Below are 15,960 nucleotides of genomic sequence, written 5' to 3' on the forward strand. Positions count from 1 at the left end.
TTCAGGCATCCACGGAGTCCAGTGCTGGCGTTGCCTGCCTGGTGTAGGAGTTTCAGGCAGTTGTGAGGTAGATCCTCTTCAAGTGTTCTTAACTGTTAGCCACCTATCTCTCCAGCCCTATAGCAACCCTTTTATGTAGCAACCCTTTTATGTAGCGGGGGAGACAGGTCTTTAGAATTAGATGGGGTCCTTACCGGAGGTTGTGGGAGCTGAGTCGCTGGCATCCTCTGGGCTTTTTTTTTTTTTAAGATTTATTTATTATTATTTGTAAGTACATTGTGAAGAGGGCATCAGATCTCATTATGGATGGTTGTGAGCCACCATGTGGTTGCTGGGAATTGAACTCAGGACCTTTAGAAGAGCAGTCAGTGCTCTTAACCGCTGAGCCATCTCTGTAGCCCCCCTCTGGGCTTATTTTAAGTGGTGCCTGTGGTTGATGCACCTAGGTAAACATCATAGCTAGATACCCAAGACTCCGGGTTCCATCCCTACCCCAAAAGGGGAAAAAAAAAAAAACCTAGCCAGTTGGTGGTGTCTGGAAACACAAACAAACAAACAAATAAATAAATAAAAATAGCATGCCTAACAGCCCAGTCTCCTTGCCAAGGCACTGTGGCTGACTTTGCATGAATTCATGATGACGTCTGCTGTAGCTAAAAAGACCCTCCTCTGACTTGCAGAGACACTGGGGGGCGCCTTTATCTGAATTAAGTCTTCTTAGTTTGCTTTTTGTAAAACCCAGTGACACTGAGTTCCAGAACCAGCCGTTCCTTCCAGTTCCCAGCCAACTCCGCTAAGTAAGCAACACATAGGCAGTTAGGGCAGTGAAGATGCCCACCGGGTAAAATGTGCGTATTTACGCACAAAATAATCAATTTTGGTGGGTTTGGGGTTTTTTTTGTTTGTTTGTTTTTTGTTTTTTGGGTTTTGTTTTGTTTGAAATGGGGTCTTACTATTTAGCTCTGGCTGGCCTCAAATTTGGAGAGATCAGAATACCTCTGCCTCCTGGGTGCTGGAATTAAAGGTGTGTGCCACCACCACACGGCCAGCTTAAATTAATGAACTCTCCCACCCCAGTTTCACTGTGTAGCCCTGGCTCTCCTGGAACTCCCTCTGTATACCACACTGGCTTCAAACTCACAGAGATCCTCCTGCCTCTGCCTCCGGAGTGCTAGGACTAAAGGTGCGTGCCACCATCCCCCCAGCATAGATTGTATTCTTTAATTTTGGTTTGTTTGCACAAAGTTTTGCTATGCTGCCCAAGCTGGCCTCTGCCTCTGGAGCAGTGGTTCTCAGCCTTCCTAACACAGTGGTGCTTTAACACAGTTCCTCATGCTGTGGTGACCCCAACCATAAAATTATTTGTGTTGTTACTTCACAACTGTAATTTTGCTACTGTTGTGAACCATGATGTAAATATCTGATATCCCACCCCTGTGAAAGGGTTGTTTGGCCCCAAAGGGACTGAGACCCACAGGTTAAGAACCGCTGTTCTAGATGATCCTCCTGCCTCACAGTCTCTCAATAGCTCGGATTACAGGTGTGTACCACTATGCCTAACTAATGTCCAAGGTATTCTTTACATAAAAACAAACCCTGGGCTGGTGAGATGGCTCAGTGGGTAAGAGCACCCGACTGCTCTTCCGAAGGTCCAAAGTTCAAATCCCAGCAACCACATGGTGGCTCACAACCACCCATAATGAGATCTGATGCCCTCTTCTGGTGTGTCTGAAGTCAGCTACAGTACTTACATATAATAAATAAATAAATAAATAAATCTAAAAAAAAAAACAAACAAACCCAGTCTGGTATGGCAGCACACACCTTTAATCCCAGCACAAGAGAGGCAGAGGAGGGCAGATCTCTGAGTTCAAAGCCATCCTGGTCTACAGAGCAAGTTTGAGGCTCAGCCAGGGCTACATGTGAGAGCTAGTAACAAAATTACAAAAATAAATAAATAAATAAAAAGTCTGTGGACCTTGGAAGAAAACTAGTAGTCTCTATATACAGAAGAAAACAAACTCACTGGAAAGTACTGTATTGCCAGGGAAATATTAGTGATTCCCCCAAAATAGACAGGAGCCAATCTGATGCAATCACAATAGAACCTTTTTATTTTATTTGAGCTAGCTCAGCCTCTCAGAACACCCCTGTCACGCAGGACGGTTTTGGTGATGAGGAGCCCTGAATATCTATCGGGGCAAGACTTTATAGTAAGCAACAAGCGGGGTGGGAGTGGGGGATGGGGATGGACGGGGTGGGAGTGTGCAAGCATCTAATTGGAGAGCTACTATGACCTTTAACATAATTGGCTGGTGCTGGGAGTCATATCATAAACTTAATTTCTGCTTTCCTCTGCATTGGTGGTCATTAGGTAGGGGTGGCCTTGTAACCTGGGAGTGTGGATCTTTTGGGGGTAATAACCCTGGAGATACTGGTCTCGTTGGAGGCGTAACCTGGAGACCCAGATCTTGTCGGGGATTAGCCTAGAGACTGGAGCTAGGCTCAGGTTTTGTTGAGGGGTAACTTGGAAACTAATGCTAGGTTTTAGTTTACCTGAAGTCAAGTTCTCTAAAATGGAGTCTGAATTTAAAAGATTTGGTCTCTCAGCACCAGGAATTCCCAGGGCTACTGTGTGCCTGGGAACGATTCCTTGGTTCAGGGTAGTTCTCAGAACAGTATTGCATCTTCAGGTTATCCTGATTTTGTAGTATTTTCTTGTTCTTTTTCCATTTCTTCCATGGAGTTTGTTCACTTTTCTATAAAAAGATCTCAGGCTAGCCTTTAATCCCTGCACTATAAAGACAGAGGCAAGTAGATCTCTGAGTTTGAGGCCAGCCTGGTCTACCCAGAGGTCTGGGACAACCGAAGTCATACAGAGAAACACCATTTTGAAAAGTCAACAAACAAAACAACGAAAAGTTAATGGGGGAGGAAGGCTTTGCTACAAAATGAGTTTAAGGGCGGCTATCCTGGGCTACATGAACCCTTGTCTCAAAAAAAAAAAAAAAAACCCCACATACAAAAACAAAAAAGAGCTGGGCAGCGCATGCCTTTAATCCCAGCACTTGGGAAGCAAAGGCAGGCTGATTTCTGAGTTCGAGGCCAGCCTGGTCTACAGAGTTCCAGGACAGGCAGAGCTATACGGAGAAACCCTGTCTCGAAAAAAAAAAAAAAGAAGAAGAAGAAGAAGAGGAAGAAAGAAAGAAAGAAAGAAAGAGAGAGAGAGAGAGAGAGAGAGAGAGAGAGAGAGAGAAAGAAACAAAGAAACAAAGAAACAAAGAAAGAAAGAAGAGAAAAGAAAAGAAGAGAAAAGAAGAGAGATAATTGTTAAAGAACGACGGTTGCTCTTCCACAAACCCTGGTTCGATTCCCAGCACCCACTATCTGTAACTCTAGTTTCAGGGTGATCTGATGCTATCTTCTGGATTCTGTAGGCACCTCATGTGCATACTACACAGACATACATGCAGGGAAAACACCTATACACATCAGTTAAAAAATTTTAAAGAAAAGAAACAAAGCAGAATACAGTGTAACAGGTAGGTAGTGGTCAGGGATAAACCCCCAAGGACACACCCTGGTGACCTACATCCTCTAATGAGACCCCACCCTGGACCTCCCGGATAACACCTCCCAAATAATATGAAGATATTCTAGATCTACCCAAGGACTGGTCAGTTCTAGAGAGCTACCAATCCTCTCTGGAAATGCCATTCCAGAAACATCCAGACGGGTGCTTTACTGGTCTCCTGTGTGTTTTCTTTTCTTTATCTTTAGACATGATCTTACATAACTCAGACTGATGGAGAGCTCACTAAATAGTCAAGAATAGTCTGGAACTCTTGGTCTCCTTGAGTGGAATCTAGGATATATAGCACCATGCCTGGCTTCTCCCCAGCCTTTCTTCCTCCAGTCACACTGACGATCAAATGGTGTCCCTGGACCCTCACGGTTCTGAGTGCAAAATTGAAAAATTACCATTGGAAAAAAAAATTAAAAAGATTTTTTTCTCTAGTCTCGCTGATCTATAGGAAACACTGTAAGATTGTTTCTCTCTCTCTCTCTCTCTCTCTCTCTCTCTCTCTCTCTCTCTCTCTCTCTCTCCCTGTCACCTTGGGAGACTAGACCTACTCCATCTTGGGTTTAGGCTCCATCTTAGAGAATCTGACCTAAGGTTGAACTCAAGTTAACCAACAAGCCTGCATCTAGCACAGGTTTCCAGGTCACTTCCTAACAACCACCAATCAGGAGGAAAGCAGAAGTTACATTTATGGTTTGGCTCCCAGTGCCGGCCAGTCATTTTAAAGGGCAATAATAGTGCTCCCCCCATCAGCTGTGTGCCAAGCTGAAACCCCCCTTGCTTGTTTGCTCACCTCTGTAAATGCTTGCTTGAAACCGGACTTGGGGCTTCACCCTCCCATCCTGTGCATCAGGATCAGCTGTGAGCCCAAGCTTCAGCTCCTTGGTGGTCTTTTGAGGTTCGAGAACAGTTCCTGAATGGGCACAACAAGAATAGGGTGTCAGGTCCCCTGAGATGGTTATGAGCCCCCCTGTAGGTGCTGGCAATCAATCCCAAGCCCTTTAGAAGAACGATGGGTGCTCTTAACCACGGAGCCATCTTTCCAGATCCCAAGAATTAACTTTTTTTAGTAGTTTATTATTTATATATCTTTATGTACATGTTTGAGCGTCGTTTTGCCTGCATGTGTTTTAACTGGTGCCAGCAGAGGCCAGAAGAAAATATGGATCCGCTGTAAAGTTACGGCTGTGAGCAGTCACGCAGGTGCTGGGAATCAAAACCAGATCCTCTGGGTTGAGGTCTGCCCCCTCCCCCCGCATAGCGGAAGACATTTCGTTCCATGCCTGCCAGCTATTTCATATTGTTGCTGTAACATGCCTGCCAGTCATTGACACAGAAAAATAACTCGTCTCAGAGTACAGTCATACAGATCACATATCCTGTTATGTTCTGTATGTTCTGTATGAGGTTTGTTAATCTTAAGAAATTCCACAAAGCTTTATGTGGGACCCATCAAATTAAAGGTCAGTTATATACTGTTATATCTAAAATGGTTTGAGTCAGAGCTGACCACTGCTTAGCACTTCCTACACCTGTTTATGAGCTCATTGTGGGTGTTTTCCTTTATATGCCTGCCCTGGGAAGTGTTTGATGTTGTAGCTTCAGATAATTCTGAGCTACTCCCTGAACTGATCAGTATTAGGGTGTGCATTCAATAAGCCATCCCATTCTGACTGAGATTGGTGTGTGTGTGTGGTTTGTGGGGCGACTCATGAACCCCAACACTCTTGACAAGCTGCCAATGCTCTTCACCTTATGCCACCAATCCAGTCTCTAGATGATGATGATGATGATGATGATGATGATGATGGAGAAGAAGGGGAAGGGGAAGAGGAAGAAGAAGGACAAGGGGAAGGAGAAGGAGGAGCAGGAGGAGGAGGAGGAGAAGGAGAAGGAGAAGGAGAAGGAGAAGGAGAAGGAGAAGGAGAAGAAGAAGAAGAAGAAGAAGAAGAAGAAGAAGAAGAAGAAGAAGAAGAAGAATTGTGACAGGATACATGTGCTCTTAACAGATGAGCCATCTCTCCAGTCCCATGGATCAAAAGTTTAAACAAAAAAAAGGATTGTATGAAATTGTCAGAGGAGCTGTGTGGGACACATTCCTGTAATCCCCGTATGTGGGATGTTCAGGTAAATGGACCAGGAACTCCAGGCATCCTCAGCCACCTGGTGAGTTCAAGGCCACTGAAAAGAGAACAATTTGTCCTAAGGATAAATGTTGTAAGTGACTGTCTCAAAATGAACAAACAAAAGTAGTAGAAGAACCTTGGAGAGAGAAAAAAATGCCTAACTCTAAAATGGAGAAGAGCTCTTAAGGTATAAAACAAAATTTAGAACCTCTGAAGAAAAAGGTCAGAACATTTGATGTCTTAAATTAATAAAATAAGTAAATAAATAAATGTGGGGCTGGAGAGATGGCTCAGCGGTTAAGAGCACTGACTGCCCTTCCAGAGGTCCTGAGTTCAATTCCCAGTAACCACATGGTGGCTCACAACCATCTGTAATGTGGTTTGATGCCCTCTTCTGGTGTGTTGAAGACAGCTACAGTGTACTCACATACATAAAGTAAATAAAAAAATAAATTGTTCAAAGTGAATAAATAAAAACAGATGTAATTGGGCTGGAGAGATAGCTTAGCAGGTAAGAGCACTAACTCCTCTTCCTAAGGTCCTGAGTTCAAATCCCTGCAACCACATGGTGGCTCACAACCATCCGTAATGAGATCTGACGCCTTCTTCTGGTGTGGTTGAAGACCGCTACACTGTACTTAGATACAATAATAAAATCTTAAAAAAATAGATGTAATTATATTAGTCAGGATTCTCAAGTAACAGAACTTATAAAATGAATCTCTCGATCTCTCTCTCTCTCTTTCTCAATCCAGATTAAAGGCATAGCATTTCCCAGATCAAAAAAGTCTAGATTAGCCAGGCGGTGGTGGTGCACGCCTTTAATCCCAGCACTTGGAAGGCAGAAGCAGGCAGATTTCTGAGTTTGAGGCCAGCCTGATCTACAGAATGAGTTTCAGGACAGCCAGAGCTACACAGAGAAACCTTGTCTTGAAAAAAACAAAAAACAAAAAACAAAAAGCAAAAAACAAAAAACAAAAAACAAAAAACCTGCCATCACAGTGATCATAAAAATAAGAAAGATTAATGGCAAGCTTTGTAAAGAGATAGGAATAATAAAAAGATTTCGGGGCTGGAGAGATGACTCAGAAGTTAAGAGCACTGACTGCTCTTCTGAAGGTCCTGAGTTCAAATCCTATCAACCATGGGGTGGCTCACAACCACCTGTAATGAGACCTGATCCCAGCACTCGGGAGGCAGAGGCAGGCGAATTTCTGACTTTGAGGCCAGCCTGGTCTACAGAGTGAGTTCCAGGACAGTCGGGGCTACACAGAGAAACCCTGTCTCAACCCCCCCACCCCCAAAAAAAAGATTTCTCTCTCTCTCACACACACACACACACACACACACACACACATACAAAAGTCAAAAATACCAACAGTCAGTTAACAGGAAAGCAAATCTCTATTAATTCCATGAGAAAGCCAGGCATGGCGACTCATGCCTGTGATCTACTGGAAGCCTGAGACAGGAGGATCTCCATGAGTTCAAGGCCAGCCTGAACTCACTGCCTGCTTGGATTCCTTTGTTTGTTTGTTTGTTTGTTTGTTTGTTAATTTAAGATGTACATTTTTTTTTAGATTTTTATTTATGTGTCTAGGTGCTTTGCCTCTGTGTCTGTATGTGAACAATGTGTCAGAGCAGGTGGCCAGATCCCCTTGGGGCTGGAGTTACAGACTGTTGTAAGCCACAGAGAGTGGTGGGTCTTCTGGAACAGCAGCCAGAGCTCTTAACTGCTGATCTATCTCTCAGCTGTTCCCCAGCTGTTGTTCATCTTAGAGACAAAGTCTCAGGCAGCCCAAGGTGGCCTTGAACTCGCCAGTAGGCAAAGATGACCTAGAACTTTCCATCCTCCTGTATCCATTTTCCAAGTGCTGAGATTACAGGTGCGTACCACCCCGTCCTAGTCATGCGGTAGTAAGTGTCAAACCCAAATCTTCCCGTTTGCTAGGCAAGCCCTCTACCAGCTGAGCTGTAACTCCTACCTCCTCCAAAATAATCCCCAAAAAGTCTGAAGGCTGGGCCGGAGAGATGACTCAGCTGCTAAAAGCACTGGCTGGCTGCTCTTCAAAGGACTCAGGATTACCAACACTAACAAGGTGGCTCACAGGCATCGGAAACTTGAGTTTCAGGGGATACAATGCCCTCTTCTGGCCTTTGTGGTCATTACAACTAGATCTACATGCAGGCAAAACACCCATACACATCAAACAAACAAACAAACAAATAAACAAATCAAGCAAGCAAGCAAGCAAGCCCTGCTTGTTTACTTACGGTGCAAGTCTTTAATCCCAGTACTTGGTAGACAGAGAGAGGCAAATCCCCAAGTTTGTGGCCAGCCTGGTCTACAGAGTGAGTACCAGGACATCCAGATCTACACAGAGAAACTTAGTGAGGGTTTCTATTGCTGCAGTGATACCCCATGACCAAAAGACTGCTTGGGAAGGAAAGGGTTTATTTGGCTCACACTTCCACATTACCGTTCATGATTAAAGGAAGTCAGAACAGGAACTCTAACAGGGAAAGACCCGGGAGGAAGGGGCTGATGCAGAGGCAATGGAGGGGTGCTAGTTACTGGCTTACTCCCCACGGCTTGCTCATCCTGCTTGCTTATAGAATGCAGGACCATCAGCCCAAGGATGGTACCACCCACCATAGTCTGGCTCTCTGTCATCAATTACTAAGTAATTACAGCGGGCTCTTACTGAGAGTCCCTCCTTCTTCCTTTCAAATAACTCTAGCTTGTGTCAAGTTGACATAAGGCAAGCCAGCACAGAAACCCTGCCTCAAAAAAATATTAAAATATGTATATATTAAAAGTCTGACAGGACTCTGTGTAGAGATGTTATGAACTCTGCGGCAGAGAGGTTAGATGTAGGTATGTTGAGTTAGTTCTAGGTCATCAAGACAGCCTCTGACACCACAGGTGACCTGGTTAGTTCCCAAATTTAATGCCAAGTAACCCGATGGGGAAAAAAGAACTCCATCAGAGAAGGTAACTAATTTTTTCAAATCCTATTTTTTCAAATTTTTTGTTATATATTTTCTTCATTTACATTTCAAATGCTATCCCGAAAGTTCCCTACACCCTCCCCAAGCCCTGCTCCCCTACCCACTCACTCCCACTTCTTGGCCCTGGCGTTCCCCTGTACTAGGGCATATAAAGTTTGCAAGACCAAGGGGCCTCTCTTCCCAATGATGGCTGACTAGGCCATCTTCTGCTACATATGCAACTAGAGACAAGAGCTCCGGGGTACTGGTTAGTTCATATTGTTGTTCTACCTATAGGGTTGCAGACCCCTTCAGCTCCTTGCGTACTTTCTCTAGCTCCTCCATTGGGGGCCCTGTGTTCCATCCAATAGATGACTGTGAGCATCCACTTCTGTATTTGCCAGGCACTGGCATAGCCTCATACAAGACAGCTATATCAGGGTCCTTTCAGCAAAATCTTGCTGGCATATGCAATAGTGTCTGCGTTTGATGGCTGATTTTGGGATGGATCCCCAGGTGGGGCAGTCTTTAGATGGTCCATCCTTTAGTCTTAGCTCCAAACGTTGTCTCTGTAACTCCTTCCATGGGTATTTTGTTCCCTAGTCTTCAAATCTTTTTTTTTTTTAAAAAAAAACAAAAACAAAACCTCAAGCTTTATTACTTTTTTGGGAACTCTAGTCCACAATTAAAATGCTTAAGCCGTTCGAGAGTACTAATGAGAATGCCTGCCACACAGGCCCGCATGACCAGAGCTGAGGCTCGGCTTCTGCAGCAGAGTCAATGTGTTTGTAAACAAATACTTCCAACTGAGACAGTCAGCTCCTCCTTACCCCAGCCACACATTGCTGATGGTCCTCAGCTTACACCCAAAGCCACAGGTCAACCCATCTTAATTCTTGTTGGAAAAACAACAAAAAGGTATCTAATCTAGTACAGCACCCTCAGCCAGCCAGGGGTCAAATTCCAAATCAAGGGGACAGAGTTCTCTACAGTGCATGCTCCCAGTCATGATCCATATACCCAATCCCTGATACACTCTGGGGTTCAGTCCATACCAACATCATTCGTGTCTTCTGAATACACACATACGCCACAAGCCACACAGTGTAAGTACTTTACCTCATCCCCAGACTGCAAACAGTACCTGATACTTTAAGGGACTCTTAGGAGGCTTATTCTTTCTATGTGTATGAACAGTGGGACAGCGTGGAGGGAAAATGGTGGACTCACTACAGGTCCGAGTCAAGCAGATAAAGAATCACCAGCTCCCTGAGCGACAGACACTAGAGACCAAGTGCAGCCAAGTGCTAAGTGCCCCTTCTTACCTCTTCTTGTAACCTGTGAGAATTAGAAAGGCCACTTCTCTGTCTGTCTGTGACACCCGCCTATAGAACTACCAAACCTGACACGGGACTGACAAAGGCTGTGAACTATAAAAGCCTTATTCACGGGGTACAGATATATAAAAACACACTGATCACTTCCTCAATCTGACGTGATTCTTCCAAGCCCGCTGTCTCGGTTGCTTTATTGTTGCCCCTCCTGCCACACAGTGTGACGGAGGACATCAGGAGCGCCAGAAGGAGGTTGTCAGAAAGCCTCTGGGCACAGGAGTCTCCCTGCGTTGCAGGCATTTCTCCAAGAACTGCTTCAGACGTATGAAAGAGCTCATCTGTCCTGAGCTCGTGATGGCTTCAATTCTGGGGAAGTAGTCCTCTTGGATGAGAAGTATCATCTTCCAGAACTGGACCTGGTTCTGCTTCATGAGTGCGTTCCCACACACCTCCTAGAAGTCAAACACGAGGGTGGCTGTCACATCTGAGAGAGGCTCCATGTGTAAGACCTGTGCCAACCAGCGCCAGCCATGATTTAAGCCATGAGGATGAGCCTCCTGCCGCTTCCCATATGGCCACTGGAGCTGGATGATGGCGGCATACAGACAGATCATCCCAGACATGCATTTTAGAAAGTTATCCTGTTGCTCAACCTTGGAATGCGTCACTTGGTAGCCAAGCTTCCGTTGATAGTCCTCCAAAGCCATCCTTTCCTTGAAAGCTGGGTAGAAAGGAACGGAGTATGGACACTTCTTGTGGAGATGAGCAAGAATGAGGTCTCCCACTTTAGGATGGAGCATCCAGATACCAGAAGCCACCGCTGCAATGGGGAATGCCGCTTCCTGGTGAGAGGCCACTTCCTCCTCCCCTTGTTTCACAAATTTCTCTGCCAGTTTGTACTGGACAAAGTCCAGCCCCTGAGGGTTAAGAGTGACAGACACCAGACTGAACAGGCTTTCCAGAGAGAAGGCTATGGATCTTGTGTAAGACCTCCTTCAGCTTTGAACCTGCAATGGTGGAGATCTGGCTCACTGGGATGGTGGCTGCCTTCTGCAAGTCCATCTTTATCTTTTTAAAAAAAGATTTATTTATTTATTTTATTTATTACATGTAAGTACACTGTAGCTGTCTTCAGACCCTCCAGAAGAGGGAGTCAGATCTCATTACGGATGGTTGTGAGCCACCATGTGGTTGCTGGGATTTGAACTTCGGACCTTCGGAAGAGCAGTCGGGTGCTCTTACCCACTGAGCCATCTCACCAGCCCTTTTAATAAGGGCTGGATTTCTTTCTTTTTTTTTTAAAGGATTTTTTTTAAAGATTTATTTATTTATTATATGTAAGTACACTGTAGCTGTCTTCAGACGCACCAGAAGAGGGAGTCAGATCTCGTTAGGGATGGTTGTGAGCCACCATGTGGTTGCTGGGATTTGAACTCAGGACCTTCGGAAGAACAGTCCGGTGCTCTTACCTGCTGAGCCATCTCACCAGCCCCCATCTTTATCTTTTTGATCTGACTATCCTTGCTGCTGGTCAGGTCCTCGAAGGCCAACACACACTTGGCAGAAGCATCCTGAAGTTGCTGGTACCACTGCATCGTGCTATCTTGTACCTTCACCTGCAGCTCTTCATTCTGTGTTCCTGCTGGGCTTGGGCTGGGTGCAGAGGTCTGGGTGGGAGCCCCTGGCCCCTGCTGCACCGCTGACTCCTGCAGCTTGACCTGGGCCTCCTCTTCATGCTTCTTCTTCACTTGAGAGGCTCTGGTGATCTCCCGCTCCAAATCTGAGAGGAGGTCCCGCATTTCCTGTAGGGCTCGCTCTGCCTCAGCTTAGTTCTCTGCTGTGGGAAAACCACTTTCCAAGGTGGTGCAAAATGATGCCGGAGATGAGGCCATACAGTTGGTTACCCAGGATCTGGAGGGCACCAGGTCCACATCCAGCAGGTCTTTGTGCTGACTAGAGGTTGAGCTGCAGGACCTCCTCTTGCAGGGGCTCCAGGCTGTGCAGACGGACCTGACCTTCCTCCTTCCGAAGCTGCTCCTGCTCTGCCTGCTTCACACGCTGCTGCTCTGCCTCTCGAAGCTTTAGGTTGAGAATCTTGGCTCTGTGGCAGTGCTTCTCTTTCAGCTTCTCCTGATGGCCCAGGGGCCTCCCTGGTACTGATAAACAAGGCAGGATCAGGGGTGTTTTCCCAAGACCTTTCCCCGCCTCCCCTGCTGTCACATTAGGCCTCCTCCAAAGCTGTACACTTCTCTAGGCTGGAAGCCTCTTTGCCTATTTTTCACCTTGGGATTTCTCTGGGAAAGCATCAAGCTGACCACACAGACAGATACCTGCAACAGGCACTCAGGAAGACTCACCTCTTCTCAAAATCCTATTTTTAATGATGGTTCTTAAATACTTTAACCTCCCTTGTAGACCACCACCTACCAGAGGTGGTAGAAAAGAAAGGATACGGGGGAAGTGAACCTGTCTAGAAAAGTTCTTTGGAGCAACTCCCGTCTGTGTTGTCTGGAAATCGGCAATTCAGTTCACAGGTCAGCAGTGGAAGCTCGATTTACTTACAAACACTTCACAGATACACCAGCAGTCCAGTTCAGACAGACAGGCCTCAGCTTTGTTCGAGTCAACAAGAAGGACCAAAAAGAACACCAGGTTAAGTTCTCCACTGTGAAGCAAAGATCAGCAAAGAATGGAGACCCACAGCGTTACACCAGCTGTACCAGCAAGCCAAGCTCTGTCTCGTCACTTCATCCATTCCTATTTATACCCTCCAAACATGTGTTCTCCACAGTCCTTGTCGTCTTATCTCTGTCTTGCCTCAGCACACATATCCAATCAGCCCAAGTCTTCAGAGTCCTAACAAATGGAGCTTAACTACTCAATGTAAGGTGGACCAACACATGAATTTGGTTAGTAAAGAATTTTTTTTTTTGAGACAGGGTTTCCTCTGTATAGCCCTGGCTGTCCTGGAACTCACTCTGTAGACCAGGCTGGCCACTAACTCAGAAATTCACCTGCGTCTGCCTCCCAAGTGTTGGAATTAAAGGCGTGTGCCACCACACACAGCCAGAATCTTTTATCACATGTCTTTTCATGTGTTGTTTTAGCAGAACAACCTCTCTCCTGTGTCTGTTTTGGTGAAATGTTGCTTCAGGAGTCTGCCTTAGTCATTCACCCGTGTCCACTTCAGGAAAACACTTCTTTACTTCTTGCCCCAGCAAAACACCATTCAACACAACTGACTATATCCGAAGAGCCCGTAAGTTTCTACTTCAAACAGGACCAGGAATGACTCAAAGACAGCTGTGTGACCATAGCTCACCCAGCACAGGTGACAGTTCACAAAGCTAGGAACCTGGAGCTCACTGCACAGCCTGCAGGCAGGTCAACAGGTTGAAGAGTGTCCCTTCCAGGTGACTCAGTTGGTCTAAAGCTCTTACAGGAAGCTTAGCTGGTTTCTGCTTTTTTTCCAGGCACCTGGTCTGATCACAGTCTTTGCAGGTTGGGCTTGTCTGAGAATCTTTGCTACTATTACTGCTTACTCTGCCTGGGAGGGGCCTCGTGGATCTGCTCAGTTTTGTGGACTTCTGGAATCTATTTTGACTTGTTTACTATTCTGTTTAAGCTTCTCTGCAGGATTGAATGTTTCAATCTCAAAAGAAACTATTGTACTCTACTGATCAAGAGAATATAATAGAATACCTGGTAGTGACTGAAAATGCCCTGGGCTTGTGTCCCCAACTCCCTTTAAGGGCAAGAGGAAGACTTCACAAAGACAAAGTGAACTGCCAAGAATAAAGAATAACTTTGTATCTAAGAATAAACTTCTCTTCTACCCACAGCGCATAGGCCCATCTGTTCATCAAATTGGCTACACTTAGTTGGCCAATGTGTTTGTCATAAAAAATACAAAAAAATCCAAGAATGAAATGGACAAACTTTCTCAAAAAACAGGTAACATGTAAATATTTTTTCTCCTTGTTGTTGTTAACGACCCTGCGTGTTATTCTGTTGTTGGCTGGTTTTGTTTGTTTTTTGTTTTTGTATCGTTTTGTTGTTTTGAGTAGTCCAGGCTAAACACAAAAGCTTTCTAGTGCCAGCAGGCAGAATAACTGTGTCACACCTGGGCAATCCCCAGTGCAGGGACCTGGAGATGCTGATGCTGTTCCAAGTAGCAGATTTTCTGTTGGGGACCTTTGATCGTCAGAGCAGGGGAAGGAGATGCCACTGACATCTGGTGGGTAGAGAATGCTGTAAGCAAGCATCTTACAGCTTCCCACCAGCCTCAAATGTCAAAGGTATAGACATGAAGAAAAATATTTGTTGTAATTATTTTTAGATTCCCCCTACACACACACACACACCCCACAGGGTTTCTCTGTGTAGCCAGGGCTGTCCTGGAACTCAGAGATTACCCTGCCTTTGCCTTCTTTTTTTTTTTTTTTTTTAGATTTATTTTATTAATATATGAGTACACTGTAGCTGTCTTCAGACACTCCAGAAGAGGGAGTCAGATCTTGTTGCGGATGGTTGTGAGCCACCATGTGGTTGCTGGGATTTGAACTTTGGACCTTTGGAAGAGCAGTCGGGTGCTCTTACCCACTGAGCCATCTCACCAGCTCCTGCCTTTGCCTTCTAAATGCTGGGATTAAAGGTGTGTACCACCATGTCCAGCTAGATTTAAAAAAAAAATGTATGTGAATATTTTGCATGCAGGAATAAACAAGTACCATGCACATGTTTTGTGCTCTTGGAGTTTGAAAGAGGGTGTTGGATCCCTTGGAACTGGCATTACAGATGATGGTAATTCAGGTATTGGTGCTGAGAACCAAACCTAGTCCTTTGCAAAAGCAGTGTTTTCAGCCACTGAACCTTGTCAAACCTTGTCTGTCTATCATCTATCTATCTATCTATCTATCTATCTATCTATCTATCTAATTTTTTAAAAAGATTTATTTATTTATTATATGTAAGTACACTGTAGCTGTCTTCAGACACACCAGAAGAGGGAGTCAGATCTTGTTACGGATGGTTGTGAGCCACCATGTGGTTGCTGGGATTTGAACTCTGGACCTTCGGAAAAGCAGTCGGGTGCTCTTACCCACTGAGCCATCTCACCAGCCCTATCTATCTAATTTTTTAAAGGGAGAGTTTCTGTCTTAGTTAGGGTTTCCATTGCTGAGAAGAGACACCATAACCAAGGCATCTCTTATAAAGGACAACATTTACTTGGGGCTGGTTTATAGATTCTGAGGTTCTGTCCATTATCACGGCAAAAAGCCTGGCAACATCCAGGAGGGCATGGCACTGGAGGAGCTGAGAGTTCTACATTTTGTTCTGAAGGAAAAAAGGAGAAGACTGGCTTCCAGGCAGTTAGGAGGGAGGTTTCTCAAAGCCCACCCTCACAGTGACACACATTCCAACAAGGCCACACTTCCTAATAGTGCCACTCCCTGGGCCAAGGATATTCAAACCACCACAGTTTCTTTGTGTAGTCTTGGCTGTCCAGGAACTAGCTCCATAGGCCAGGCTAGCCTCTAATTCAGAGATCTGCCTCTGCCTCCTGAAAGCTGGGATTAAAAGCGTGCACCATCACTGCCAGGTAGGTATATTATTTATTTTTGTTCTGAGATGTGTGTGTTTCTATGTGTATATCTGTGTGTGCACCCACACGTGGGTGTGTGAAGGCCAGAGTGATTTATCCCATTGCTATGCACTTTGGTTTCGAAGCAGGGTCTCTCACGAAACTGAATGCTCGCTGATTGGCTAGACTGGGTGGCAGGTGAGCAGAGCTCTCCTCACAGCCAGGGGTTACAGCCATGGGGCTACTCTAGCTCATGCCTGGTCTCTCTTAACCCACACATAATGTGCGTACACAAGAAGACAATACCCCTAGGAGGTGTCGTTGGAACAGAGTGTTTGCCAT

At 45.3% G+C, this 15,960-nt stretch overlaps 1 pseudogene; it reads right to left on the reverse strand.

Moving 5' to 3' along the window:
• Positions 1 to 10,070: 10,070 nt before the first annotated feature.
• Positions 10,071 to 12,192, reverse strand: Gm11470 (predicted gene 11470; annotated as a pseudogene).

This window comes from Mus musculus, chromosome 2 (assembly GCF_000001635.26).
Source record: "Mus musculus strain C57BL/6J chromosome 2, GRCm38.p6 C57BL/6J".
Lineage (NCBI taxonomy): Eukaryota > Metazoa > Chordata > Mammalia > Rodentia > Muridae > Mus > Mus musculus.